The sequence below is a fragment of the Stigmatopora argus genome, chromosome 16 (assembly GCF_051989625.1).
Source record: "Stigmatopora argus isolate UIUO_Sarg chromosome 16, RoL_Sarg_1.0, whole genome shotgun sequence".
NCBI lineage: Eukaryota > Metazoa > Chordata > Actinopteri > Syngnathiformes > Syngnathidae > Stigmatopora > Stigmatopora argus.
Window position 1 is genome coordinate 11,500,001 of NC_135402.1, and position 27,342 is coordinate 11,527,342.

The 27,342-nt window shown below is 38.8% G+C and overlaps 1 protein-coding gene across 1 annotated transcript in view; it reads left to right on the forward strand.

Annotated features, from left to right (window-relative positions):
* The window catches only part of mmp17a (matrix metallopeptidase 17a), an 86,899-nt gene that overhangs the window by 899 nt on the left and 58,658 nt on the right, over nucleotides 1–27,342 (forward strand). The window lies entirely within an intron of this gene.

A 27,342-nucleotide genomic window follows, 5' to 3' on the forward strand; every position in this document is an offset into this window, starting at 1 on the left:
ATGCAAATTGAAAAAGGGTGCTTCTCATTTGACTGCTGGGGAGGCTAAACGTCAATTGGATGACTGATCCGCTACATTAAATTATATTAAGTCTTCGAAACTGCTAAATACATAAGTATCATGCAAGTCAGGGGTATGGAACCTATGGCTCGGGAGCCACATGTGGCTCTTTTGATGGGTGCATCTGGCTCTTTGCTAACCTGTGAGCTAAAATATGGAAATTGCTGGTGACAGAACTGAGATATTACTTCTAGAACTGCTTTAATCTTCATTTTTTTATAGTAGACTCTTCTGGAATGCATCCTCTCATTGATTAGCAACAGCATAAGAATCTTTTAAAAAATATTCATTTTTTTCCAATTTAAAAGTGGTGAAATTACTAAAAAAATTGAAACAGCACTCGTTTACATGTATGTATTTTGACTTTTACATTCGTAGTATGGCTCCCAAGGAATAACATTGGAAAATATGAATTGTTTGTAGCTCTTTTCGTCAAAAAGGTTCCCGACTACTGATGCAAGGCTTGGAATAAAGAATAGAACACTTAAGACCACTTCTGCATTACAAAAACAAGAATGTCTTAATTTACTGTATTTTCTGGCATATAAGATGCACTCTTAAAATTGCATTAAAATTGTTCAATTTTACAATTTCTGGTGTATAAGCCGCCCCCAGATTCACAATTTTCACCTCCATATTCATGATTTTAATAGCGAGTACAAATGTGTTACTTTGAAGGGAAAATCATCGCACATGGTATTTCTGAGTGACTGTATGAATCAAATGCACATTATTAGGGTCAATATCATAAGGAAGTTAGTAATTCATCCAGTAGTGGTTGTTTTCTTACTGCAAAACAGAAAATAACCAACAAATAGTAAATGTTAATTTGCTGACATCTACTGGTGAAAAAGAGTGTAGCAATGCTGTAAAGTCTTGTGCGCATATAAGACGTACCCTTGATTCAGTCATCATTTTTTTTGTTACAAATGCGACTTATATGCAAGAAAATACGGTACTCATTCCAGATAAAATGCCTGATAATGAAGCCAACAAAGGCTGTATGTAGCTATATTAGCCTACTATTAAAATGACTAAGATGGCTACAAATACATCATTCATGATTAAATGTTTATTTTTCCTGCAGTACATTCTGTTGAGAACGACATACAGCTTGACCGCTCTGTTGTACGATGCCGCCTCAAGTTTATCTTCATTACAATATTTAGGAATTATGTTTTATTGCTTTGATGAAATGAGATAAATGCAATAAAGAAATCAGATTTTAGTTTTCAATTTTATTTTGAGGATTTGACAAAACCACAACAAAAATAAATATGCACCTTCGCCATCTGTGAACAGTTAAGCACGCGTTATTATATCCCAGTTTGCAACTAAACTTACAGTTTGGAGATGCAATCCACTTAAATTCATGTTTGTGCTCATCTGATTCCTCAAGAAGTAATGCATTCACATTCTCTTTCCCAACTGGGTACTTGACTGCAAATGTAGAAAACCTTACCTGGAAATGTCTTTCCATATTACTCTTTTGTTATTTAACAAATGATCGCCACAAAACGAACATTCAGGGAATCCTTCGTCATTGGCAATGAATGCAAAGGAATCGGTCCAAGAAACGTTGAATCTTCTGTTTTTCTCCGTTATTTTTCTCTTTTTCCCTTGGGATGCATGGTCCATTACACTGTTGCCGATTTGTTTACAACAGGCACCTGCCTAGCATCCACCTTGCTGATAGAAATGTGTGTTGCAGGCTATGATGCAAATTTTTGCTGACGGAAATGTTGAAATTCAACATTCTACAGATTCTTATTGCATTGTAAAAAACAAAAATGTCTGGGTAATTTTTGTCCTCCTACAGAAGCCATATTAAAACAAAAATACACCCCTATCCATGCAAAAAAAAATGGCCCAATTTCCGTAAGACAGAGACCAATTTACTGTATTTTCTGGACTATTCTATATGTCCGTTTTTTTAATAGTTTGGCCAAGGTTGCAAATTATGTTTGAAGTGTTTTACTCAATAGGATATTATTCCACCTAGGCCTGGTTGATACGGCAAAAATTGTTATCTTGATAATTTAAAAAAAAATCAGCCTATCCACATTATCACGATAAACTATCACATAATTTGTCTTTCAAATCTGAAACTTCAAACTTCTCAGAGAGGATAAATCAATTATTTTCCTCGTAATTCAATTATGAAAGTAACTACTTTTCCTTTAAAAAAGAATAATAAAATATGTGATAATTTTAAAATCTTTTCACTATGAAAAGCAATGAATAATAAAACAAATTTTGACAAGCATCTTTATTTTTATAAATTTGCCTTCAAACCAAAAGTTGATGTGCAATATGAAATAAATAAAATTAATTAATATTTAATATATAATTAACTGAAGACTTCATCACCAATGGCAAGCAGACTATTTTCAGCCTTACAAAAAGAAACAATGTAAATTTACCTCATGTGGGCATTAAAAAAACATTAAAAAAGTTGATTGAACTGAAAATTTTATCCCAAGTTAAAAAGAGATATTTGCAATGTTTTCGTAACATTTGCATAAAATGAGGAAACTCCTTGATATCAAGTGAGCAAAGAAATATACAGGCTGCCCTCAAATGAGGAGAGGAGAGTGGGCTAAAATGGGTTAAGGACAATTTCAAGAAGGCTGTTGTTTGTCCACAGGTATTCAAAAGGCATTAAATATTTAAAAAAAGCAATCCCTTCCGTGTCTTCATTTTCTGAACCGCTTATCCTCACAGGGTTGCTGGAGCCTATCGCAGCTGACTTCGGGCGCAAAGCTATAGTTAGCCAAAAATCTTTTAATGTTACCAATTACTTTAATGTATATAATGTTTATTCTTGGTTTCTCATCAGTTAAAAATCTACTTTTATACTCCAAGTGTTTTTCCCTTTCATTGTACATTGTTTGTCTAGTACAACTTGTACACAGGTGCAACTTATTGTCTGAAAAATACCGTACATCTTGCGAGATGGATTTAAATTCAAGCCATGATGACGGGACTCATTCAGGTCCACGATTATGGACAACTTTTTGGTCAAATTTGGGGATTCGTATGAATGTGAATCCTTCAACTGTACAGGTTCCAGTGTCGTGCTTGAGCCTGAGTTTTCGTCAGTTGTTCTTCTCACAGCTCGGTAACCACATTTCCCAGAATGTGCTGGCGAAAATGTAATTTCAGTTCATTACTAATAGGGATGCCCTGCGATTGGCAGGGTGTCCCCTGCCTGGTGCCCGTAGTTAGCTGGAATATGCTCTAGCACCCCCCGCGACCCTTGTGAGGTTAAGTGGTTCGGAAAATGAATGAATTCAATGTAACAGTGTCAACCAAAATGGTGTGGATGTTGATGAGTTAATTAAATGTTGTCACTGTGAACCGTAAGGAAGAACCGTACGTACATTGCCGTAAATTCGCATTATTTGATAAAAGGACAGTGGCCGTGCATCGGTGTCATGCCAGCCTATCAACTTAATATGAGAAGCATTTAATCTCTAAATCATTTATTGATCTTTTGCTAAAATAATTCCTTTGCTTGGATTACTCCTTTAATGTTTGCGCACCCACGCTGTGTCCATAATAACCACGCGCCACACACTTCACAGCACACATCAGTGGTATTATTGCTTTGTTCCTATTCCACTATGATATACTGTGTCATTGCACTGCGTCGATGTGCAGTTTCAGCACTTGAGTCATAACATCTAAAACACAATACGCTTTTGCTTTGTGCTCATCGGGTTATTTTCGCCTAAAGGACACCCCCACTCTCTCTCGCTGAAGTGTACAGTAACTGATGAGCTTCCCAAAGGATCTGTAGACCTAAAAAAGCAGAGGTTTATTATGGACACGCAAAAATGACAACCACTTCAAGAGTGAGATGAAATTATATGCAGCCCCTTTAGGGAAAAATATTTAAACACTGTATATTTATATATATATATATATATATATATATATATATATATATATATATATATATATATATATATATATATATATATATATATATATATAATATATATATATATATATATATATATATATATATATATATATATATATATATTAGGGCTGCAGTCTTTTAAGTAATCAATTAATATATGCATCAATTCCTTCGATTAAACGAGTTCTCGGATATCATGTGCACAGCCATTTTAGAAGATGTAAAAATAGTCAAATACTTGTTAATGTTGGCAACCGGCCCATTGGACTAGTGATTAGCCTAACAGTTCTGGGGTTGAAGGTTCGATCACAGGTCAGTCCTCACTGTGGGGAGTTTGCATGTTCTCCCCGGGCTTGTGGGGGTTTTCTCCGTGTATCCCGGTTTCCTCCCGCATCCCAAAAATGCATGGCAGACTGGTTGTATAAATTGCCCCTTGGTATGAGTGTGAGCATGAGTCACCAATTCAGGGTGTCATTTGCCTGGTGCCCATAGATGGCTGAGGTAGGCTCCAGCACCGCCGCCTCCCCCATCCAAAAGACATGCAGGGTAGGCCGGTTGAACACTCTAAATTGCCCCTTGGTATGAATGTGAGCATTGTCTCCTTGTGCCCGGTATAGTGACGAAGTCAGCTGGGATGGGCTCCAGCACCCAATCTGTCGATCATTCTAATATGAATGAATGAATGAATCCTTTGTCCCAAAGATTTTACTTTCAAAAAAGTAATTAATGTGAATACAAAATACATTACCATATTTTCTCGCATATGAGCCATATTTGTAACAAAAAATGATGACTGAATCAAGGGTACGGCTTATATGTGCACATATTCGGCTTGACATGCACGAAACTGCAAGGTGACAAAGACGAAACGCCATAACGCAAGACAATTTGGCCGATATTTCAAAATTGAGAAAAGATAAACGGATAATACAAAATGTATTTTGACGTCTATGAATGAAATTCAAGAAGAAGAAAAAACGTCTTGCATAAAACGTGAAAAAAACTCACTTACTTGTACCTTCCATTGCTCGCTCAAGGCGCCACCATCTTACCTTTTACCGGTAATTAAAGTGCTCTGTCTGGCCAGACGCGAGTAGCCTTTATACATGTGTTCATACTGTTTATTTACCATGTCGGCACATCCCAATAGTTGTTAAGGCTCATCGAAGGTCTTGCTGTCGATCATTATAATATCAGCCTTGATACCTGCGTAATGTGTATCTCATGCTGTTATTGCATCCAGAGACTCGGACACACTTCCTGGTTGTACTGCTCACGTCTTCCTTTTTGAATTTGTCCATGTGCAGGCAACAGCCTTTCAGAATGTGTAATCCATCAGACGATCCTTTCGATTCATAAAGTATCTCAGAAATACCACGTGCAATGATTTTTCTCAAGATTTTCCCTTCAAAGTAACACATTTGTTCTCCCTATTCAAACCATGAAAATGGAGGTGAAACTTGAGAATCGGGGGCGTCTTATACGGAAGAAATTGTAAAAGTCAACGATCTTAAGGCAATTTTAAAAGTACGGCTTATACATGGAGGCGGTCATTTTGCGAGAAAATACGGTACTTTTATTGAGCGGCCTGATGGATTGAAAGCATTTCGGCCCCACAGTTCTGAGAATGAGGGTTCAACCTCAAGTCGAGACATTCCTGTGGGGATTTTTTCATGTTCTGCCCGGGCTTCCAATGGTCTCTGGATACTCCAGTTTCCTGCCACATCTCAAAAAGATGCGTGGTAGGCTGGTTGAACACTCTAAATTGCCCCTAGGTATGAATGTGATTGTGAATGGTTGTCCATATGCCTGTGCCCTGCAATTGGCTGGCCACCAATTCAGGGTGTCCCTGCCTGTGGCCCATACTTGGCTGGCTTAGGCTCCAGCACCCCCCACGACCCTTGTCTGGATAAGCGGTACAGAAAAAGAATAAATGATTTATCCTGCTCGGGCAAAAATCTACAGCATTCTGTGGGATTCGGAACATTATGTACAATCCAACAAATACAAGCCATACAATATGTAAATAACAAAATAGAACCCTTGTGCACAGTGGTCGCGAACTTTTGCCGTCAATGCCATATGATGAGTTAATTTAAAATAACTTACAATTAAGTTTTTGTGAATCCAATTATAACTTCAGTTTCATGCACTATAAATTCTGATTTTTATGGTTGACTTGAAAAAAATGCATGAATAAATTTCCTTAATATGTTTTTTTTTTTAAATTACAAAATGCTACTCCTTACAATTAAATCTTATTTTATGCAATTAATAAAATACTATTCTTTACAAGGTTAGTTAGTTGAGTATAACTATTAGGTTTTACTGTTGGAAATATATTAATTCACACTTGCCCATATTATCTCAAACTCTGATCATTCTTACTTTTAACACATTGAAGGGTAGATCTGTCAATCTCATCTCATTTTCTGAACCGCTTTATCCTCATTGGGGGTGCTGGAGCCTATCCCAAGGTGACTCCGGGCCAAAGGCGGGGGACGCCCTGAATCGGTGGCCAGCTGATCGCAGAGATCAGTCAATATAAATATATGTAAACACAACAGTTGGGGAAAAATAAAGATAGTATTGATTTTCTCAAGTGACCTTCGCATTAAGATTTGCAGTGTCAAAATATTGTAATCTGCGCCATTTTAGTCTGTATTTTTATCACGTAATTGTAGTCCTCCGTCACTCAGCCAGCAATGTTTCAATTGTAGTAGGAAGTGTGCAAAATCGAAGATAGTCTTTAATAATTTAGTTGTTTCCGAATGGTACAGCAGGGGAATAATTTACTTTTTCTAAACTGGATTTTGACCAGCCTGCGTTCCACTGATGTCTTCACCTTGAAATGTTGTGCATACAGCATATATACATAAAAAGTACATAAAATATTGTTTTTATTTTATTCTTTACCAGTTCCAATGATTCTACCTACGGCTCTTTGCGTAGGAGTCTTTTTTATAGCATCCACCAGACCATCATGGTCTGTCTGATTACACCCAAAGGCCTGAGGATAGAGAACGGCTCAGCAAGAAAATTGGATGCGTTGAAACTCCAGGAGAAGTACCAAGGAGGGATTGGTGTGCTGAAATAACAAATGGTCAAGTAAAAATGCTATATGTAAAATGAAGAGGGAGAAAAAGCTCCAGCCTAAAAGTGTTGAATACAGACTTGTTTTATTTTATACATTTAAAGGTTCATCTCAGTATACAAAACAGATAACTCACAGATTTCCGTATTCCCTGCACATCTGATTTTTCATTCTCAGTAAAATCTCATTAGGACACTTTTAGCCCGTCTGTCCCAATTCCGTCTAACGTGTTGACCTTGAAACAGAAATGCACCAGAGGACACATATTAGGGGCAAGCAGATTATTTTCGGCCCAAGAGAACTTGGATCTGGTCAATTTTTGCTCAAATATTGTAGCGTGAGGTATGCCAGACACTGCTATGTTCTTACCCTGAAGTTTGTTGGTTGGTCAAGGCATTATTTGCCAGTATGTTGTTGTGGTGAAGCAACCACAATTGTCCTGAAAACAAACTCTCGCTTCTTACAATCCACCAAACAAAGAAAACTCTTTTATTTGAAGAAATCCTGGAAGTTAATCTAGCAATGAAGGGAAAACTCAAGGCGTGTCTCTTGTAACACCAGACCTAGATCTTATTGTAAAACTGCATTCTCATATTAATTGAGGAATGGAAATCACAAATCAATAATTAAATCTTTACCCTTCGAATTTATTTTAGTTGTGAAGTCCACCATACAAATGATTTTACTAAATGAATTAAAAAGGGTCATTGTAGTACACTGGGAGAAAAAGTGACTTCATCACTAATTAGGAACAAATCCTTAATCATTTTAGACAAAAATACATATCTAACAAGTGAGAGACATGATCTGCTATCTGCAAAGGACCGAAGCTTTACTGCACCTTTGACATTTGAGATGAGAATAGTAATAATAAATAAAATACTAAAAAGGGGAAATCAAGCTAAATAGGCACTTGTTAATGTTACATACCAACGTTTTTTTTGGATAATTATTGTCCTAAAAACAAAACATAAGCTGTTGGGTGTCAGAGGGAAAACAATAAGACATGTGTCACACTTTGTCTGTTTGGAGTTTGCTCATTATTTGTCGAAATGGAATCGGTGCCTTTTCAGTAAAGCTGTATTTTTGGGGCATGTTAAATGAGGGCTCTTACCCTAAAAGCACGATTATGAACGAAAAACGCAATGGATGGAAATTCGACCCAAAAAGAATGGAGAAGGGGCAGCCATACAATCAAAAAATGCTGATAACACTTCTTTCAAATAAAATAGGTCAGTTCTGTAAGAACTCTTTGCAACATCTGGCAAACTATTATTTCACTTCTACAAATAATTTCTTTGTGAGGACATAGGTAGGTTTGAAACAGTGTTTTCTCCACAGTTTCACATTGAGCACTGAGCAGTGAAGCAGACTAATTTATATACATTTGATTAGCCTGCGACTGATTTGTTCATGTAATTTAATCTAGTTTTGCCATGAATGACGGATGAGATTTTTCCCCATTTAATTGTTTTCAAATTTAGATGGGTTATGGAAGTGTGAAGAGAAAATAAGACATATTTGACTCATTGGATCGTAATCAGGCTTATAGCAAATGTGGGATAGAATTCAGATTAGAATTATTTAGCTGACAAAGCAACTACAGCGAAAGTAAAAGCGAAGGCAATACCCGTCAATGCGAGCCTGCTGTTAATTCAAATTACCACCCCCAGGGGAAAGCTAAAATCTTATTCATTCATTCATTCATTCACTACCTGAACCGCTTATACTCACAAGGGTCACAGGAGTGCTGGAACCTATGCTAACAAACTACAGGCAGTAGACATGGGACACAATCTATTGGTTGCCAGCCAATCGGAGGGCGCTAGGAGACAAACACCATTGACAGGTAAACATGCAGATGCCACCTGAGTGTACAAAATCTTCCATCACATAGCTCCTCCTCCCTTGCAAGATTATGTACAAAAAAATCCAACACATGAACAAGGGCTGGCTCTAGAGGTGACTGTGTAGTTCCCTTCAAAAATTTCTCGCGTATGATTCTCAATGTTCACCTCCATATTCATGGTTTTAATAGGGAGTGCAGATGTATTACTTTGAAGGGAAAATCTTAAGAAAAACCATCACACCTGGTATTTCTGAAATACTGTAAGAATCAAAAGCACATTATTAGGGTCAATACCACAAGTTAGTCATTCATCCAGTAATGGTTGTTTTCTTATTGCAAAACAGAAAATAACCAACAAATAGTAAATGATAATTTGCTGACATCTACTGGTGAAAAAGAGTCTAGCAACACTGTAAGTCTTACGCGCATATAAGCCGTACCCTTGATTCAGTCATAATTTTTTTTTGTTACAAATACGGCTTGTATAAGAGAAAATAAGGTACGTTGTCAATAAACAATTGGGAGACTTTTGGTGTTTGTTTCTTAATGACAATAGTTTTAGTGTAAATGAACCAAGGCTTTTTGCTCAAGAGGTACCATATTTTTAAGTTGCATTTTTGTCATGGTGTGGCGGGGCCTGCGACTTTTACTTGAACTTGACTTATATACAACTTATGTTGTGTGTTTTAGGCTATATATAGTTTTTCAAAATCAGTTGCCTATTTTTTCTGTTGTTCCCAATTTTACTCTATTACTTTAATGCGTTGGTGGCTCTTTTTATTTTCTCACGGCCTGGGGGGAGTCGGCTTCGACGAGGAAAAATAAAAGTGAAGGTAGATGCAATGATGGCTAAAGACAGACAGGAAATGGAAGCCGACGGCAAAAGAAACAAGACAGAAGCACAATTGTATTTATTTATTATTATTACTTTACCAACTTTTCTCATTTCACTTACAACTAGTGATGAAAGCTTATTACCAGATTCTGAAACTGAATGAACTCATCTGAGCTGTTCAAAAAATGAGTTGATTTTATGCCTCGGCAAGTCAACTACTTACATATACAGGACTTATACAGTTTTAAAACTAGGCACTAGGACCCATACCTTTAATTAATTACATGTGAAAGTCACCTGTACAATTATGTTTAAAAGAACATAGGTGTATCTTTTTACAGAAAATAAATGTATAGACGTTAGAGGACATTGTCAAGATTTTAGGGCTCATCTGCATGCCCAGTGTATGGAAGAACCTATAAGTCAAAGCCCTATAGTCGTTTATTGTGTCATGAAGAACATTCAGGTCATGTAAATATCGACCATACAGAGCAGCCTTATTGAAAATGTCTTTAACCCACTCAACCTACACAAGGGACTAAAGATGTAAATTAGCCTTTGGCTACAATCTTACATATTTACATACAGTGGGGCAAATAAGTATTTAGTCAACCACCAATTGTGCAAGTTATCCTTCTTGAAATGATTAGAGAGTTCTGTAATTGTCAACATGGGTAAACCTCAACCATGAGAGACAGAATGTGGGGAAAAAAACAGAAAATCACATTGTTTGATTTTTTTAAGGATTTCTTTGCAAATCATGGTGGAAAATAAGTATTTGGTCAATACCAAAAGTTAATCTCAAAACTTTGTTATGTACCCTTTGTTGCAATAACGGAGGCCAAACATTTTCTGTAACTTCACGAGCTTTTCACACTGTAGTGTTTTTTTGCCCATTCTTCCATGCAGATCTCCTTTAGAGCAAGGATGTTTTGGGGCTGTCGTTGGGCAACAGACTTTTAACTCTCTCCACAGATTCTCTATGGGGTTGGGATCTGGAGACTGGGTAGGCCACTCCAGGACCTTGAAATACTTCTAATGAAGCCACTCCTTTGTTGCCCTGGCTGTGTGTTATGGATCATTGTCATGCTGAAAGACCCAGGCCACGTCTCATCTTCAATGTCCTTGCTGATGGAAGGAGATTTTCACTCAAAATCTCTCGATACATGGCTCCATTCATTCTTTCCTTTACACAGATCAGTCGTCCTGGTCCCTTTGCCGAAAAACAGCCCAAAGCATGATGTTTCCACCCCCATGCTTCACAGTGGGTATATGGTGTTCTTTGGATGCAATTCAGTATTATTTCTCCTCCAAACACGAGAACCTGTGTTTCTACCAAATAGTTTTATTTTGGTTTCATCTGACCATAACATATTATTCCAGTCCTCTTCTGGAGCATCCAAATGCTCTCGAGCGAATCGCAGATTGGCCTGGATGTGTACTGGCTTCAGGAGAGGGACACGTCTGGCAGTGCAGGATTTGAGTCCCTGGCGGCGCATTGTGTTACTGATAGTAGCCTTTGTTACTGTGGTCCCAGCTCTTTGTAGGTCATTCACTAGGTCCCCCCGTATGGTTCTGGGATTTTTGCTCACCGTTCTTGTTATAATTTTGACGCTACGGGGTGAGATCTTGAATGGAGCCCCAGATCAAGGGAGATGATCAGTGGTCTTGTATGTCTTCCATTTTCTAATAATTGCTCCACAGTTGATTTCTTTACACCAAGCGTTTTACCTATTGCAGATTCAGTCTTCGCAACCTGGTGCTGGTCTACAATTTTGTCTCTAGTGTCCTTCGACAGCTCTTTGGTTTTGGCCATAGTGGAGTTTGGAGTGTCAGAGACTGATGTTGTGGACAGGAGTCTTTTATACAGATAATGAGTTAAAACAGATGCGAGATGGAGACCTCGTTAGACCTCATTAGACAGCCAGAAATCTTGCTTGTTTGTAGGTGACCAAATACATATTTTCTACTCTAATTTGGAAATAATGTGATTTTCAGTTTTTTTTTTTGTCCACATTCTGTCTCTCATGGTTGAGGTTTACCCATGTTGACAATTATAGGCCTCTCTAATCTTCTCAAGTTGGAGAACTTGCACAATTGGTGGTTTACTAAATACTTATTTGCCCCACCCAATGTATATATATATATGTTCATTAACTTAAATATGTTCATTAATATGTGCTGTCCCTGATTAAATAAATCAAACTCAAACTCTTTTGAGGTCAGCCTGTAATATTTTTCTTACTTGATATTAAGATGCTTTCCCATTTCATGTAAATGTTCTGAAAATGTGGCCCTATATCTAAAACTAAAACCAAAACTCATCTTGGGTTAAAATGGGTTAAGTTCAACCACCTTTTTTAATTTTTTTTTGTAAATGGCCATATGTGAGATAAATTTACTCAGTTTCTTTTTGTGAGGCTGAAAATAGTCTGCTTGCCAAAGGTGATGTCTTTTTGCACAGAAGCTTTTGGTTTGAAGGCAAATTTATAAAAATAAAGATTCCTGTCAAAATTTCTCCAGGTTTTTATTCTTTACTTTCCATAGTGTAAGGATGGAGTTGTCTTATCTTCATTGCACAACAGAAGAAGAAAAAAACATTATATTTCATATTGGGTGGCCCGGTGGAGTGAATGGTTAGCGCGACAGCCTCTCAGCTCTGGGGTCCTGGGTTCCAATCCAGGTTAGTCCACCTGTGTGGAGTTTGCATGTCCTCCCTGGGCCTGTGTGGGTTTCCTCCCACATTCCAAAAACATACATGGTAGGTTGATGGGTCACTCTAAATTTGCCCCTAGGTATGGGTGTGAATGTGCATTTCATGTGCATTGTCCGTCTCCTTGTGCCTTGCGATGGCCTGTACTCGCCTACAGCTACCCCAAGCATGAATAAGTTTAATCAGAGAATGAGTCAAACTAAATGGAGGGTTGTTGTGAGACCGCCAATGAGAGCGCAGTATATGGTGGAGTGAGGTTCTATAGCGAGAATCAATGCATCCGCGACAAAATTTTCAAAATAAAATAACGGGCAAGGAATGCATGTATTTTTGGGGGGTTTTCGTAACTTGGATGGATATCTTTCTTATCTCGAGGCACTCATTTGCATATAAAAAGCTTTCGTAACCTGGAAATTTGGGCTTTGAATTTGGCGTAGTTATAAAAAAACAAATGGAATTGGAGGTACTTACCTAACCTGACCTCAAGCCTTAAGGCAATCTGCTGAAAATGTTAATGTCACCTGAACCAGTGGCATTATCCCGGATGTAGGTGTGTTTTTACTTTTTGATCCCACATTAATGTTGTTGTTGTCTTTTTTCCCCAAATGGCTTGACAATGCTGCGTAGTTAAACGGCCATTGAAAACAATTCCTTTCTGTTTTAGTGCCGCTCTCTATTCCCAGCCAGAAGTCTTCACCAAACGAACTTCCTTAACAGAGCAAAATAAATCTGTTACCAAACCCCTTGCTTGCCAATTGCTGACGACTACAGATGCAAAAATGAATATCCAATTATTTATTTTTTGTAGCCCTTAACTTTTTCACAGGCATTCACAGTTGTAGGCAGTTAAATCAATTTCAATAGTAAAGGCTGGCATGTGAGTGCTCATGTTTCACTGCCATTGGCGTCGAGAGAAGTCCAGTTTAATTTTACTGGGAGGTTGGCATTGATCATTTGATAGATCACCATCAATGACAGTCAAAGACATAATACATAAAAGAATCCATACATTTTAAAAATGTAATCTTTTTTACCCGATTCCAACCCGTGTGTAGGCATGAACATGTGATCGGATCTGGGATTTATTCATTCATTCATCTTTTCGTAAGTGTTGTGTGGATTGCCGGAGCCTATCCCTGATTTTGGGCGAAAGGCAGACTACAACATAGACTAGTCGCCAGTCAGCTGTCGGGCACATAAAGAGACAGACGACAATGGACCTGGGATATCGCTAGTTATTTAAAGACTGTGATGCTCCCACATAGAAACATTTTCTTCCCAAGCTATTTCCACACACGCTCCCATTCCAAATGGATTGGACGTCTATCACCTTCAATGGCAGCCAATCAGTTAATACTTAAAGAATAGATTAATTATGGTTTAGAAACCTGATCGATTTTATCTGATTCCTGGTAAAACCTTCACCTATCACCAACTATCACCTTCAATGGCAGCCAATCAGTTAATACTTAAAGAATAGATCAATATGGTTTAAAAACCTGATCGATTTTATCTGATTCCTGGTAAAACTCTCTTTGGTGAGCATGTGATCTTCAGCTAAAATGAACGGAAGAGATATTCTCAAGTCACTACTCAGCGATTTACACTACTCAATATAGAAATGTATACTATATTTTATATTAACTAACATTTACCACACGTGCTCTATTGTATGGCTTAAATATAATCAAGTGTTATAGTATCAGTCAATATTAATACCTGGCATTTTGTGTAATAACTTAGCTGATTGTCAGCTCTTTATTCTCTATGCTCTTGTTGGCATAATGTAGCCCGCAGGGAATATGAACTGCTACTGACAACTTTTATTTGGGTGTGCCTAATTTAATTATTTTATGTATTTAATCTACCCTGCAAACGCCTGGCCACCGATTCAGGGTGGCCCCCGCCTCTCGCCCGAAGTCAGCTGGGATAGGCTCCAGCACCCCCTAATGAGGATAAAGCGGTTCAGAAAATGAGATGAGATCAGATGAGACCATGACATCGGCTAACTAACCAACATTTTTCGATAATGCCAATGTACTTTATTAGGATTTGCTTAAACTGGACTTGGCTAGATTTACAATTCAAACTTCATCTAGATTGATGTAACTCAGATTGTGCAATGGGGGGGCAAAATAATGATTAAAAAAATAAAATAAAAATCATACATCAGGGGACTCCCAAACGACCGGCTGTCAGCAAAAGCTGAAGTTTATGCGTTTTTATTTTCAATTTATTTTGTGCACAATGATGAATGGTGTTTGGAAGGGACAGAGGGATTATTTAAGTTGATGATCAAGGGCCAATCTGTTGGTGTCAAGGTGAATATCTCAACATGATTTTTGTCCGTGCATGAATACTGTTTTCCATTGTATATTAACATTAAGATTGCAGATCTTTGAGAGATGAAAGGCTTTTTTTATATTTTAATACACGGTACGCCTTAACTGGCATGTAGTAATGAACGACTTCAAAACCATCAGCTTTGTACTCTTTTTGACTGGGGAAAACAGAATTGAGATCCTTCACCCGATTACGATACCCAGGAAATTAATTTTTTGTGCGAGATTTTCAGTCACATGATGATTGTATTTACTGACTTCTGAGAATTTAGAAGATTTTCCCCAAATTGAAATGGTCAATTGGAGGTAATCAGTGGAAAGAACTTGGCAGACTAGCCAAGTAGGTCATCAAAAGATCAAATGTTTCTGAAACACACCTACTATCCACTTTACATATCCCCCATGATTTAAATATATATTATATATATATATGTATATATATGTATGTGTGTGTATATATATATATATATATATATATATATATATATATATATATATATATATATATATATATATATATATATATATATATATATATATACATATACATACACACATATACAGTTGTGGTCAAAAGTTTACATACACTTGTGAAGAACATAATGTCATGGCTCTCTTGAGTTTCCAGTTATTTCTACAACTCATAGAGTGATTGGAACAGATACTTTGTCACAAAAAAACATTCATGAAGTTTGGTTCTTTTATGACTTAATTATGGGTTAACAGAAAAAGTGTTAAAATGTATATATATATATGCAAAGTACCATTATCAAAAAGTGTATATTAAATATTAAAGCTATAAGCATGTCAAAAGACTGTAATGTATTCATATCTATATATAATGTATATATATTTAAAAATGTAACAACTTCAAATACTCTACTCAGTGAAAATAGTTACTTTGTCTTCTTAATAATAATCGGACATAGGCCCTGTCGTCATTATCACAACACAAAAGCCTACTTGTCATCACACGCAGAAACTGCGTTCTTGTGGCCATGGGGCCATTGTCAGGTAACAAAACAACTTCAAAACACTATTGTCTGTTATAAACATATGTCAAAACAGGCTTTGTTCTTGTTTATTAAAACAGGAGGATGGTTGAACTTGTTGATTAAGGCTGGCTTTTCCATGAAGCCAGCTAGCAGCATCCCCACATGTGAATCCTGGCATTTTCAGTTCGTTTTTGAATAAAAATGTCAGGCATCCTCTTCCTAAAAACTTCTTCCTGCCTTGTCGCCGAAGCTCCGGCCGCCGCCTCGGGCACGGGCCCCAAAATCCCCGGCCGACGCCGCGGGCACGGGCCGCCAAAGCTCTGGCCGCGGGCACGGGCCGCCGAAGCTCCAGCCGACGTCGCGGGCCGCCAAAGCCCGGGCCGACGCCACGGATAGGGGCCGCCGAAATATATTGACACTTGCAAGCAGAAGTCAGAAGATGAACAATGGCGCTGAAATGGGTGGCACTCAGCGCAGACAAAGAAGGAAAATTTCAAGACCCTGCCGAGCATGTTCCAGCACTTTGAATCTGCGTTGAAAATGCCTCCTAAGCGTCCCGCATGATCTAAGGCATCCAACGAGCCCAAGAAAAAAACGAAATAGTATGTGCATAATCCATGTCATTACGGCATATAAATGAATCTACTGTGCGTTACATCATGAAAGAAGAAACCAACATTTGGAAAATGGCAACGATATCTTTTTCCATGGACAACAAGCGAGGCGTAATGAATAAACTAAAGTAATCGTTAAGATGGAGAATGCCCAATCGGTGTGGATCTTGGACTGTAGGGAGAAGATAGCCCTGGATAGCCTAGCTCCTGACGAAGACAATGAAGATAACCAGTGCCGCTAGTGAGTCTCATGGTTTTATTGCAAGCAAGGGCTGGTTTGAAAACTTTAAGAAGAGTCATGGTCTACAAAATCATTCGTTGTATGGTTAAGCCGCCTCGCCAGACCAAGAGGTAGCGAAACGGTACGTCAAGGAAGAGTTTACATAATTGAAGACAATGGTTATCTCCTGGAGCAAGTTTTTAACATGGATGAGACTGACCTTTTATTGGAGGAGGATACCTTCCCAGACATTCCTATTCAAAGATGAACTAGAAGGGTCACCACGGCAAAAGGGGGCTGCTGCCCTTCAAGGTCTGCAGTGTGCAGGAGGACTTGGACTAAAATTGCCATTAACCTGTTTTTTGGATTTATATCAATTGGAGAACTATTTTCTGTTAGTACAGTATTTAAAGTATTTACATTTTTTTAAAAATTATTTTTATATATATTAATACATTACAGTCTTTTCTTATGTATAGGCACACTATGTAGTATGGTAGTAATATTAAGAGTGGGCCGGGAAATTTACCTACCTCATTTTAATTTCCCATGCGATTAATTGACTTATTTCCTATCGTGACAAGCGGAGCATTTATAGTATTGAGCTGGGGTTTGCCTCACAACACCCCTTTCCTTCAGTCAAAAAAAGAATGCCAAGTTTTAACTTTGACCCCAATTCCCTAGCTTCTGCCCAATCGCAAGACAAGCAAACTCCCTCAGCGTCTCATTCTATCTGATTTAACTCTCGGTTCTTTACCCTTGAAGTCAGATGTTTGTTCTCCTACTATGTGGCTCTGTGGCAGGTGTGCTTGAAGGCTGTTAGCGAATCAGTTAATACCCTGGGAGGGTGTTGTTTTGTGGCAGTACATTTATTGCTGTAGTTCCAGTCAAGCTTTCCGCTTCTTTCTCTTCTAATAAAATAGTATATATCTTGTTGTTGTTCCACTTCCTGCAGGTACAATGTGCGCACGCTCTCTCATGCACACATGTACCAAATCTTTTTTTGTTCTTGCTACTCATCTTTGTCAGATAACCCTTCACCAATGTCACAATGGCTTCTCCTCACCTACCAGATGACGTTCTTTAGAGCCTGCAGCTGTTTGGGACCCCAAATTTTTTTTTTCTGTTTGTCTGATTTTGATGGCTTTTTTAAAGTAAAGCTTTTCTAGGGCAGATGATAAAAGTTTTGGCATGCCTCAGGTTATAGCTATGTGAAGACAAACGAGTAAAGTTTCAAAGCCTGGCTGTGATTATAACAGTGTTTTTTGTTCTTGTCAGATATTTTGAAAATTCAGAGTAGCATTGTCTGTTTAGGTTTATACGTGATCTCTGCGACTGTTTTCTCTACTTTCGCATCGTCTGAATCTGAATTAAATCTCTTCTGCATATAACTTAGGTGAATGAACCATTACACGATTATTATTGGCTTATGGCTATAATTAGAAAACCCACTCAGAAAACAAATCTATTTTAATTGTTTTACACTGTTTCTATCACCATTAGCCAAGCTCATGCTGCAAACATAAGTTAATCCATTCATTAATGCATTCATTTATTTTCTGAACCGCTATATCCTCACTCGCGTTGGCGGGGGTGCTGGAGCCTATCCCAGGCCGACGAACTAACCTCTCATCCAGGTCGCCCCAGTTAGTCCATAATACAGTCATACCTCTACTTACGAATGCCTCTACGTATGAAATTTTCAGATTACAAAATATAAAAAAATGTGATGTACTGAAGCCGCAAAATGGTGAAGGATGACAGTACTATAATTCTTTTACTATAAGTTTTAAATGCAGGTCCGAGAAGTATTTAGGCCAGCAGAGAAGGCTTCCACATGACACCACTGAGTGACTCTAACCACTACATGTGTTTCCACAAAATTGACTTGTTAAGCCATTGATGAGCCACCCCGCAATTATTCTGCTGTCATTACAGAAAAACACAACTACAAAGCAAAGACAGAAGGAAAGACATGCTTTGTGTGTTGGTCATTTTAGGGCTTGCAAGCCTTTCTTGTACAGTAAGTAAAATATTTTGCAACATGAGGACAGCATTTTTCAAGTAGCATTTAAAGCTCCTGAAATGCTAATGCGGAGGTATTCTGAATTTCAGCACACATGGGGCCATCCATCATGAATTGAACCGTCATTTGCAGGACTTGGACAAACACCCCAGAATTTTACTACCGCTGTTTAATGTACCACAAGACGTCAAATATATCATGAAAGCTCAGCAAATCATGTTGAGTCTTCAATTTAGTGGAGCATCTAAACATTAACACAAGGGAGGCACTCAGACAGATACCGGTGCCTCTTGTCCGACTGAGCAGGACACCATATCAGTTGTCGCAGTTACACTGTTCACATTTTTAGAGCTACAACGATTAATCACCTAAATTGAATGATCCAATTAGAAGAAAGCTTTGAATTCAATTTCGCTGCTTTGATTAATTGTTTAATTAGAGTGGCATTGTAATGTTATTTAGTTTGAATGAATTGGGAGGGGGCGGCCCGGCAACTGGAGTGGTTAGCACGTCGGCATCACAACTCTGGGGTCTTGGGTTCAAATCCACCTGTGTGGAGTTTGCATGTTCTCCCTGGTCCTGTGTGGGTTTTCTTTAGGTACTCCGGTTTCGTCCCACATTCAGAAAAACATGCATGGTAGGCTGGTTGGACACTCTAATTTACCCGAAGGTATGAGTGTGAGCCTGAATGGTTGTCTGTCTCCTCCTGCCCCTGGCCCAAAGTTAGCTGGGATAGGCTCCAGCACCTCTGTGACCCAAGTGAGGATAAAGCGGTTCAGAAAATGAATGAATGAATGGATTGGGAGAAGGCAGCCCAGTGATCAAGTGGTTAGCACGTTGTGCTCACAGTTGTGAGATCGTGGGTTCAATCGCCGGTCTGGACCTTGCTGTGTAGAATTTTTAAGTTCCCCCTGGGCTTGCGCGGGTTTTCTCTGGGTCCTCTGGTTTTTCTCTCACATCCCAAAAACATGCAGTGTAGGCTGGCTGAACACTCTAAATTGCCCCTAGGTATGAGTGTGAGTGTGAATGATTATCCCTCTCCTTGTCCCTTGCAATAGGCTTGCCAGCAATTCAGGGTGTCCCCTGCCTGGTGCCTGAAAAAAGCTGCAATAGGCTCCTTCTGTGAGGATAAGCGTTAGAGAAAATGAATGAATAAATTGGGAGAATTACTTCCCTCTTTTTTCAAATAACTGTTACCTTACTTTATAAGAAAAGAGAATATGAAATATGGTGATTTTAAAAAGTATTTTTGTTGTTCTCGTGCAATGATGATAAGACAACTCCCTCCTTACACAATGAAAAGTAAAGAATAAAAACTGCAGAAATTTTGACAGGCATCTTCTCATCTCATCTGATTTTATGAACCGCTTTATCCTCATTAGGGTTGCAGGGGCTGCTGGAGCCAATCCCAGCTGTCTTCAGGCCAGAGACACGTTGATGGCCAGCCGATCGCAGGGCACGAGGAGACTGACAACCATGTATAATCACACCCATACCTAGGGGCAATTAAGGGTGTCCAATCAGCCTACCATGCATGTTTTTGGAATGTGGGAGGAAACCGGAGTACCCGGAGGAAACCCACGTAGGCCCGGGGAGAACACGCAAACTCCACATAGATGGACCGACCTGGACTGACGAAAGCTCAAACTACAGTGCTCGCCGGCACATTGGCCCAGGCATCGACAATCCATTCCAAATCGTCACGTAACTCGTGCGACGCTGCCTGCCTGTCTTTGTATGGAATTATACTATGTTTACCATCTAACATGCATCCCTCCCAAGCCTTTCGCCACACTGATTCTCCTCTCTGTTATATTGTGTTCGATCCATGGCTTCAGTCCAATTTCCAACCATTCACACTCACATTCTGTTGGCATTTCACGTCAGGCATTTCCTCTGTATGGCTCTAATGTGCGTAGGTATTGCCTCGCCACCCATCTGGGATGTTTTGAATGGGTTTACCGTAATGCTGGGAATATGCTACTTTTAGGGTGAACGTCCACTGGGTTGATTGCAATAAGTAGCATGTCAGTCAAGCGGTCAGTCATACAAAAATTTGAATTTGGTGTATTAACCGATTGAGCGCATCGACCGTTTTAGGGTTAGGGTGAAAATATGGTAGGGTTTTTGCAAAACCAATCTCGTTTTACCCATTTCGGCTCTAATTCGGATCGTCTCAGTCACCGGTAGCAGACGAAAACTTTATCGTCGACTGCTAAGATTGTCCAGCTTCAAGCAGGATATGCGCACGCGCATTCCCCTTCCACACAGCACGTCAGCAAGCAATGTACCTAGACAGTGAAGCTGTCAGCGTCATAAAGCAACATCTACAGAATCTTGAATTTGGAGCATACTAAAGGCGCACGGACTGATTGGGCACTAGTACGTCCACTTAGGGGAACTTTTAAGTGCGCTCTATGTGAGTAAATCTGTGCCCCTTAGCATTTGTATGATTTATTATCACTTAATAAGGGTCATTGCAATCATTATTAAGGAGACCAATTGGCCGAGGTTGTCAGTTATTCATTAATGATAAGGTCTTACCCTAAACTACAATGTTGGGAATATTGTATAGGTAATACAGTTTATTCAGTGCCAGAATTGAACGACTAAAGTCATTGGATTTATATTCTCTTCACTCAAACAAAAAATCTGAGCTTTGCCAGCATCTAGACTACGTTACATATGGGTTAAGAAAAGGGAAACAAATCATTGGATTTAACAGAGAGTGGCTGAGTACAATTAATAATTCAATCTGAACAGCAGGATAAGATTTTTACACTGCCTTGGCAGGAATAATGTTCATGTGACATGAAGTAAACTAGATGCTAGAGTATAGGTGGGCAATCCAGTCCTTGAGGGCCGCTATGGGTGCAGGTTTTTGCTCCAACCGATCCAACACAGACAGTTTAACCAATTAGATTTCTGCTGACACAAGATGCACCTGACTGCAATCCACTGATTATATATCTAACATACCAAATTGGGGGAAAGGCTTCCTCTTATGGGTTGGAACGAAAACCTGCACCTACTGCGGCCCTTTGTGGAATAGTTGGCCCACCCCTGACCTAGATGAATACATAAGCAGAGGAACTGCTCGTCAAGCTCCATTTCTCATGTGAAAATTTCTTTGGGGCATTTTTTAAATTATCTCACTCTTAACACTCCTGCATATAAACAAAAACTTCACATCAATTAGTAAGAGTAATAAACTTTAAATGCAACATTGCTTTCTAGGTTGAGTCCTATTTCTCCCAGTCTCAATTTTATAAAAGGGAGGGGAAATTTAGCTCAGGAAGCAGCCTGGGTTGAATATCATCATTAAAACTGGTGTTGAACTGTTTCCAGAGTGCGTTGACTGACACACACACACACACAAGCCCCTTTGCCTGACCTCTGTGCACACATAAATAACATGTGTAATGCTAGTAAGACGGAATGTATATTACTACAGTTCTGTTGAAGTTGAGGCTGTCATGCAAATAGCCTTCCTCATAACGTCTGTGAAACAAATATATGCCTATTCATTCATACATTAAATTTAGGAAAGGTATGCAAATATAAATATTTTAACTTACAAAAAGAAGAAAAAGAACGCCCTCATAGACACACACTTAAAGGATAAGGATTATTTCTAGCAATGGGTTGCATTTGAGAGAACTGTCCAAAAATCTCATGCAGCACTGTATTAATGTGTACGTGTGCGGTTCACGGGATAAAGGCAACAGCTGGGAGAGTGGGTAGGCGTTACTCAATCCTTGTGTTTGTGGATTTGGCGCAGTGCCATACCACATTCCCACCCACAGAGAAAAACTTCAAAGACCACTTAGAGGCTGATTCCCTAATAAGTGCCATTGAATCTTCCACCTCTTAAAATAAACTCTGGTGGGACGTGCATTGCCAAATTTAATCCGTCTGAACCATCAGTTTCTTCCCTTTTTATTTTTATTTTATTGGGGCTCAACTGTAACTAAAGCATTTCCTGATCTTGCTTTAAAAATTGAAAAGTTATCAAGCACACTCATTCCACAATTTTATGAAAGGACCAAATAATTCATCATCAAGTACATATAGAGCTGGGCGATAAAACGATAACGATAATTATCGTGAAATTATTTTTGTCAACGATAATATTTAAAAAAATTGATAAAAATTTGATAATTTTAAACTGTAATTATACCACCCGACCACTACAGAGAGCGGGGGCGCTTGTGCGAGATGGACACTAGTTCCAGACAAAAGCTCAGGAGAAGAGGATGACGAGGAGACGTGTTTTTAGCATGTTAGTAATAGAGGCTGACACGCAGCATGGACAATAACAATGCCAAAATAAGCAATTATGAGATGAGAGGACAACACCGACCCGACCTAGTAAAAAATCCAAGTGACTTCTCGCTGGCGTTTTATTTCTGGCTCTCTTTATTATTTTTTTTAAATGCCTCGTGCCTGTGCAAAGAGCAGCCTTATTGAAAATGTCCTTAACCCACTGTTCTCATTTGAGGACAGCCTGTAATATGTTTCTTACTTGATATCAAGATGTTTTCCCACTTTATGAAAATGTTCTGAAAACGTTGCAAAAATCTAAATGGGTTCATCCAACTTTTTTATTTTATTTTTTTGTAAATGGCCATTTGTGAGGTAAATTTACTCTTCTTTTGGTGAGGATGAAAATAGTCTGCTTGCCAATGGTAATGTCTACAGTTGATTATTTTATTTGTTTCATATTGCACAGTACCTTTTGGTTGGAAGGCAAATTTATAAAAATAAAGATGCCTGTGAAAATTTCTTTAGTTTTTATTCTTTACTTTTCAAAGTGAAAGGAGGGAGTTGTCTTATCTTCATTGCACAACAGAACAACAAAAACACTTTTTAAAATCATCATATTTCATATTGTCTTTTGTTGTATAGTAAGGTAACATAGTTAATTTCATATTTGAAAAAGGAGGAAAGTAATTTATTACTATTACACAGAAGTTTGAAGTTTCAAATTTGAAACAAAATAGATGTGATAATTATTGTGATAATTATCCATATATCAACAGATATTTTTATTTTTATAGTGAAAACAATTTTTGTCATATTCCCCAGCTCTAGATGGAACATTCATTCATTCACTGCCATCCCTCCCATGACAAATGGATAAGACGTCTATGGCCATCAATGGCAGCCAGTGCATTAATTCTTTCTGATTTTGGCGCATTTCTGGGTCGCTTACTTGTTCTTGGGACATACCGATCACTTTCTGTTGCTTTTGGGTCACTAAACATGAAGTGACCCAGGCATGTCCCTGAAAAAAAATGGAAGTGACTCAAAATCAACAGAAAATGACCTGTTATTGCCCTCAAAAGAAGAACCAGTCACCTGTAAAAGCCCCCAAAACCGGGAAGACTGGTATGAATCTTTTAAGAGCCTTTATCACAATAGCCGAAGATAGCGACATGCACCACTGTGCTCATCCACAACCAGCTGGATTTCTTGCACTGCAATCCATGCTGACTTATCTACAGACGGCATCACCTTAATGGTTGTGCATTCGGCTGCTCTACAAAGTGTTACACTCTAGTAACAGAAGCAGATCAGTGAGTGGAAGGTCATCTGTCAAACATCACAACATAAAACAAGACACATATAGTAAACAGTTAACTGGAAGTCCGTTGTCCACTGTCGGAAACATGAGCCATCGCACTCACCTAGTCACACTATATGTATTGGGTCACCTTGTCATTGGTGTTTCTATTATCTTTGTTCTTTCAGTGAACACATCCTTTGCTCCCTATGTAATAGGATAGGCTGAACAATTGGCAGGCTCCATTAAGCAGACACCTCCAAGTCACCTAAGGTTGAAAGGTCACGGAATAAAAGCCTTCCTCTCTCTTTTCATTCCGACTTCGTTCATCTCTGGTCGTCTCCTGCAGCGCCTCAGTTGACAGAGAGGAGCCATGTCTTGGCTCTCTGTAGAGCCAGCTGTCTCTAAACCAGGGATTAAATGATTCATTTACGAGCTGCATTTTAATCCTCTCTGTCACACACTTGCTCTGAGACACTGAGACACACGTGCACACATTTTTTGTTGCTTCCCGTAGACTCGCAAAATTTAATTAGAGTGGGTGTATGTGTAATCAAAGAATGGAATAGCAGCTAAAGTGGAACCTTGGTGTGAAAGCGTGTACACCCAGTGACTTTACAGGAAGGCTGTTCCATTGTCGTTCCATTTTATGAAAGTACTTATCTAATGAGGAGTTTGAGTGATGCCTGCAGCAGGCAGGGGGTTGGCCATCTGCTTATAGCATCGGGGCTTTCCAATAGAACAGATGAATATAATCACCTATGAAGGAAGACCAATAAAATAACATCCTTAGCCAATTTGTAAAATCGTGTCCCGATTTATTTATTGGCTTTTACCATGTGTGTAACTTGTCAATGTCATTGGCCATTGCTTTCACCTGTTGTTGCATCCTCCACCGCTGCCTCGTGTGTCACCTACCTTTTCTCTCTGTCTCCTTAACCCAGGGGTCGGGAACCTTTTTGATGGAAAGAGCCATAAACAATTCATATTTTTTAAATGTTAATCCTTGAGAGCCATGCTCCGAATTTAAAAGTCAACATACATGAAAATGTGTGCCTTTTTTAGTCATTTCACCACTTTTAAAGTACAAAAAGTCTTTGAATTCTTTTGACAACATTGTTACGTCGTTGCTAATCAATGGATATCAATGAGAAAATCCATGCAAAAGAGTGTATGAAAAAAAATGATTATAAGGCGCTGGGGTAGTGTCAATGCCATAATACCAACGTAACGCTCCTATTCCTGCGCTTTCTCACCAGCAGTTTCCATAGTTTACCTCACAGGTTAGTGGAGAGCCATATGCACCCATCAAAAGAGCCATATGTGGCTCCCGAGCCATAGGTTCCCTACCCCTGCTTAACCCATATCTCCGTGTGCGGTCGATTGGTCGCCGGTCTTTTGGTCGCGGTCTTTTGGTCGCCCCGACCACGACAACGGGCGACCAAAAGACCGGCGACCAAAAGACCGGCGACAAAACAAGGTAAAACAACGCGGTCTACGCATCAATAAAAGCCAACAATGGCCATGAGCAGTTTCACTGAGCCGACGTGTGAGTGTATAAGAGTTTGTATGTACATGCGTTGTCCCTTTAAGAAGCTACGTCAGTCAGGGTCTTAACAAGTTCTCCAACTAAAAACAATAAAAGTCCGGGAAATTTGGAGCTTTTCTTTAGCCTAATAATTACTAGGGCATTAAGTATGACTAAATAGTAATTCGCAGTTTGTATGTAGGGAATTTGAGCAACGATTTAAATGGTAATCATCACTTACTTTCCGGGGCAGCAAAAAAACTGTGACCAAAAGATCGGCGACCATTTTTCATCTCCTGTCTTCCGCTTGTGAGTTTCAGCGTTAATATTGGCATTTTTTTTAATACTTAATATAAAAAAGGTGAAGGATCACAGTATGCTTCCAAGCCTTTACCTTTGTATTTTTGGATCTGCTGCCTTTGTTTTTTGGTCTCTTTAATTAAACATTTTGAGTTACCACCACCCTCACCCTGCATGGATTATTTAATTTTGAATTTTAAAAAAATGTGCACAATGTTGGTCTGAAATGTATAGCAATCAAATTCTTGTTACGTTAATCAGTCATCATTACTGTTAAGGATCTTGTGCATCTAAACACCCCTAATTAGTGGAACACATTGCCAGATATAGAAAAACTATTTCAACTAAAGATTCTTTTTGCCTTCTACTTCCTAGTTATTCTTCAGAAAGATTCTTTTTTCCTTGTGCTTCCTAGTTATTCTTCAGTGCAGCTTTGAAGACAATCTCTTTTTGTCCTAATTTCCTTCAAAAAACGACTTATATTGAGGGCATGCCTGAGCTTTCCGCTTTAATCTCCTTCCTCATATATGTCTTCCCTCTGTTTGTTTGAACTCTTGTGACATAGATTATCTTTACGATGTACCAGTGTGTGTGGTTCTCCGACATCCAAAGTCAGGGATATGTCAGGCCCTCGACGGCTCATTTAAGGAGGAAAGGGAAAAATTCTAAAAATACAATGAACAAAGGGGAAAAAAAGAACGATGGCTCTTTTAACCACAGGAGGAAATCTAACCTTTAAGTGGTCTTCACGGCCACATGCTTGCAGCCGCATCGGCTTTGCTCCACCTCAAGCCAATTTTGCTATAAATGAATTCTGCTGAATCCAACTTTAGATTAAAGAAGGCTCTGTGGCCTTTTAGATTTGAGGTCTGGTTATGTAATGTTTAAGGATTAAAGCACATGTAAAACCCTCCACATTACACTAAAGCTTGGGGATGTCCCGATCATATATTTTTGCAGTCAGGAAACGAGTTAAGAAAAAAGTACGTATTCCCAAACGCCCATTTGATTGATTGATTTGAACAAGGGCTATAACTGCATTTTAATCATATAATTTTCAAAGAAGCAACAAAAAATATGACAAATTCCCTTCACAAATGAGTTGTCCAGCTTCGAAATGAGGTTGCAAATAATTTAGGATTTGGATTTTTCACGCATCTCGGTCACATAAAGATATGTCCAAGCATCGGCCGTACAGTTGTCATTATATTTACGTGTTTTTTTTGCATTACTCGGTGCAGAATTAAATGAAAAACAATGGGTCCAAAGCAA